Source organism: Mastomys coucha, unplaced genomic scaffold (genome assembly GCF_008632895.1).
Source record: "Mastomys coucha isolate ucsf_1 unplaced genomic scaffold, UCSF_Mcou_1 pScaffold14, whole genome shotgun sequence".
NCBI lineage: Eukaryota > Metazoa > Chordata > Mammalia > Rodentia > Muridae > Mastomys > Mastomys coucha.
In genome coordinates, this window is record NW_022196896.1 from 36719628 (window position 1) to 36724615 (window position 4988).

A 4988-nucleotide genomic window follows, 5' to 3' on the forward strand; every position below is an offset into this window, starting at 1 on the left:
CCTCCTCCTCTTCCTTCTTCTTCTTTCTTTGGTTTTTGGTTTTTGAAGACAGGGTTTCCCTATGTAGCCCTGGCTGTCCTGGCTGTAGACCAGGCTGGCCTTGAACTCAGAAATCCACCTGCCTCTGCCTCCCAAGTGCTGGGATTAAAGGCATGTGCCACTACTGCCCAGCTCTACGAATAACTCTTTAAGGACAGACTCCTTACTCAGCAGTAGATGGCCAATATAAAGTGAACTCAATGACAATTTTGGAAGTTTCTTGTCTCATAATATTTTGTATGGACATTTTTATCCTATCTATCTATCTATCTATCTATCTATCTATCTATCTATCTATCTATCTATCTATCTATCTACTTACCTATCAAATCTATCATCTATCTCATTTTCTTCCTGTTTCTTGCAGGCCTTTTGCATATATATTCTGACTTTTTTGTGTTGTGTTTTCATGTACTTCTTCATGTATGGATGTGTTTCTCTGTGTCTATATGTTTTTCTTGTACTTTTTCTTTGGCTGTGTTTCCCCTAGTAGTTTGTTTGATTCATCCTATTCCAGTTTGTTGCTTTTTATCTTATTATTGTTTAGATACATGTTTATATTCTAAGAAGAGAAAGAAAGGGTGTGGATTTCAGAGGGCAAGGAATTGAAGCTCTGGGAGGAATTGGAGGAAGGAAAACTATAATTAGACTATATTGTTTTGAGGAAGACAGTGACCTCTAGAGTGCCATGCCATGCTGCTTGGTCAGAGAAAGAGGCCCACAGACATGCCCCATGCCACAAGGCATAGACATACAGCCCACCCTGCCACCACTCAATGTGGTGCAAAAGGGAAAAGATGTCCACAGACCCTCCTGCTGCCATGCCACACAGGCATATTGTAAATACCCACAGGCCCACTAGCCACCAGACCATGCAGTGCAGACAGAGGTGGTCACCCAGAGGCCTGCAGTCACTACAACGTGCAAAATGCAAAATGGAGGGAGCAGATGGAAGAGAAAGAAGACTGGAAGAGTTTGAGTATTATGAAGAGAGATAGAATTGTATATCCAAGGATGGAGAGGAATAGACTGTTGTGAGTAGCCAGTTTCATCACCTGGGGCCATGGTAAAACCCCAGCCCTTGACACAGCTGAGTGCCGTGCCTGGTTCCATGGCTATACATGGGCAGGGGAGGGATGGGAGCAGGGGGAGTTAGCCTGCCCTGAGGGTGTGAGTGTGAAAAAGATGCCCCTGCCTTCTGCAGATGGCAATATTGGGTGGCCTAGATGGAGCAGTGCTGAAGATCTTGCCCTGGCATTGCAGATTAGGAGAGCCTGTGCACTGAGCAGCTCAGCTACTACCCAGGTCCAGATCCAGGGCTTTGAGATGGGCCACCCCATAATCTGCATCATCTGTGAACTGTTGGGGCAGATGAAAGGGCCTGTCGTAAAGGATTTATCTAAAGCTGCAGAATCTCTATAACACGGAGTAACAACAGGATAACTGAGAGGAGGCCCAGTGAGGAGTCAATATTGATAGTGTCGCAGAAGCCAGAGACCTCAAATCAGACCAATGACTCATTCATTGCAATGGACATTTGGAAGTGATGTGTAAACAGAGAGGTATGATGTGGGGACACATTGTGACATACAAGAGCTTACATGATGTTTCCTATGCTTTGTTTTACTTATTTGTTTGTTTATTTACTTATTTATTTATTCATTTATTGTCTCTCTGTTTTCTTTTGGCAGGGAAGGTTGCGATGGCAGAGGGAGAATATGAGGGGATCGGAAGATGAGTGGGACTGGGGTAGATGATATGAAACTCACAAAGAATCATTAAATTTTTTTTTCTAAAAAAAGACTATATTGTTTAAAAAATATATTTTCAAAATATTTTCTATACAATATATTTTGATCATGCACCTTTCCTTCTTCCAACCCGTTCCTAATTCTCATGTTTCTCTACTCATAAAATTAATGCTGTTCTTCTATATCAGAAAACAAAAAGAAGTCAAATAAAGCCTTCAACAATAAAAACAATCAAAAGACCAATAACGCAAAAAGAATGTCAAAACAAGTCAAAATAAAACAAAAAGTCTCCCTCAAAACCATTCAGTTTGTTTTGTGTTGGTATGGGCTCCACCTGAGAGGGAGTTTGAGATAAGTACTGGGGAAACTGATTTTCCATTCTTTGCCAGGTTACTTAGGGTGGCGACATTGTCTTCACCTCCTCTTCTTCTTGCTGGGACTTAGTCTGGCTTGAATATGTGCTCACTGTTCTGCTCTCTATGAGTCCATGTACATCTCCTATTGTGTCTGGAAGACACTATTTTCTTGGAGTCACCCATCAACTCTGGCTGTCAAAATCTTTCTAGTTCCTCCTCTACAAAGATCCCTGAGACTTAAGGGGAGAGGTTTGATGAAATCTTCCCATTTAGGGCTGCATCCTCTGAAGTCTCTCATATTTGAACATTATCAAGTTGTGTATCTCTATGTTAATTCTTATCTATTGTGAGAAGCTTCACTGGTGTGTGTTGAGTGAGGTGGTGATATATGGGTGCAGCAATATGTTATTAGAAATTGTTTTACTGGCACATTCCTTTAGCAGAATAATATTAATAGGTTTTTCTCTACACCTGTGACCTATATGGTCTCAGGTTCCTGACCACATTAGCAGTGTTAAGTATGGGTTTCATCTGAAATGGAATGGGCCTTAAATCAAATCAGAAAGTGGTTGGTTACTCTTGTACTATTTGAGCCAGCATTTACCAGTGTACTTTCAGGCCCTTAATCTGGAACTTGAAGTGGAAGACATACCTTTAATTCAGATCATTTGAGCTGGAAAAATGCAGTGGTAATTTGGGCCATACTTTCTGCTGGAAGCCTATATAAGGACATGAAAGACAGAAGTTTACTTTTTATGCCTGCTTGCTTGCTCTTTGCTAGCAAGTCCAGTCTTCAACAGGTATTAGAGCCTATATCTTTAGGATTACAGCATATACTGAAGACCAAGTGAGATATCCAGCCTCATTGATTGACTGAGGAACTACTGGATTCTTAGACTTTCTGTTCACAGCCAGCCATTGTTGGGTTAACTACACTGTAACCTGTAAGTAATTCTAATAAATATCTTGTATATATAGCTATATGTGTATGTATATGATGTGTATATATATATATATGGAGCGAGGAGAGAGAGAGAGAGAAAGAGAGAGAGAGAGAGAGAGATTGATTCATTGTGTAGGCTCTGTTACTTTAGAGAATCTGACTGATACAAATTTTGGTACCAGAAGTGGTTCTAGAGCAAGGATGACTCTTTTAAGCATCTGGAATAGGCTTTCTAATTTGCTAACACCTATAGTTACCAAACCCTCTTCAGTTACTGAAGTCGCTTCTGGGAGCTCAGAAAGTACTAAATGCCCATGATATGAAGTATTTTACAAACTTAAGAAGGTAAATGCTTTTGTTTATCCTGATTCACCAGTTGTGGTCAGCAACAGATTTGTTGACTCTGAATATGGAATTGTTGACAGCATGGAAGAAAATAAGAAAAAGAATGATACTGGTTATTTCCTCCTAGCATCTCTGGATAAATTGACAGTGGATAGGAATGAACTTAATGATAAAAATTGACTGGCTTCAGATGCACATAAACAGTCTAAAGGTTTCTCAGAGTGCTCTGGAAGATTATTTATTTATTTATTTATTTAATTTATTTTTGTCTCACAATATATCGATACTGTAGCCTTCCTTCCCTTCACTCCTCCAAGCGCTCCTCCCTCTAGATCCACTGCTTCTCTATTTCCCTTCAGAAAAGAGCAGGATTCCCAGTGATATCAACTAAACACAACATAACAAGATACAAGACTTGGCACAAACCTTCATATCAAGGTTGGATGAGACAACACAGTAAGAGGAAAAGGGTCCCAAAAGTAGACAAAAGGGTCAGAGGCATCCCTTCTCCCACTGTTAGGAGTCCCATAAACACCTGAAACTAAACAACCACAACCTATATGCAGAGGACCTAGTACAGATCAATGAAAGCACTGTGATTGCAGCATCAGTTTCTGTGAGAACCTATGAGCCCTGCTTAGTTGATTCTGTGGGCTATGTACTCATGGTGTGTGCAATTCTTCTGGTTTCTACAATCCTTTCTCCCTTTCTCCCTCTCCCCTGTTTTTGAAGGTTATCCAAGCTCCATCTAATGTTTGGGTGTAGGTCTCTGTATCTGCTCCCATCAGCTGCCAGAGGAAGCATCTTTGATATTAACTGGGTTAGGCACTGATCTATGAGTATAGCAGAATACCATTAGGGATCATTTCATTATTTTTTTCCCAGGCAGTTATGTTTCATTCTACCCTAGGTCTCTGAGCCATACAACTTTCAATTCCTGGCCATCCAGACATTGCCAGGTATGGTTTCCTTGGGCCTCAAGTTACATCAGTTATTGATTGGCTTGGAAGAAAATCTTCTTTCCAGCAGCTACAGAGTTCAAATTGCAGAAAATCAAACTGAAGTTCTACTCATAAGGTTGGCTGAATTAGGGCAAAAATTCAACTCCCAAACATGGAAAGTGTCAGCTACAGTAAGAACATTAATTGGCAAAGAATGGGATTCAGTAACTTGGGATGGGGATGTGTGAGAAGACCTTATTAAAGCTGAGAACTTTGAACCTTTGGATTCTCAAGGTTTTATCTCACCCGAGGAAGTAGTTTCTCCAGTCTCAGCCCCAACCCTTTTGCCCTTTCCACCCTTGACTGAGGAAATTAATCCTTCATTGTCTGATAAACGAGAAGTTACTTCCCTGAAGAAAATGTCAGGCAATGGAATACTAATGCCCCTAAGGCCCACTAGTAATTGCCTCTAGATCTATAATCAGACTTAAGGTAAAGCAGGCTCCTAGAGGGGAGATAGAAAGCATAGTTCACAGGAGGTGTGCTATACCACTAAAGAGCTTAATGAGTTAGCTAAGTCATTCAAAGAAAAGTTTGGAAAACCAAAAAAAAA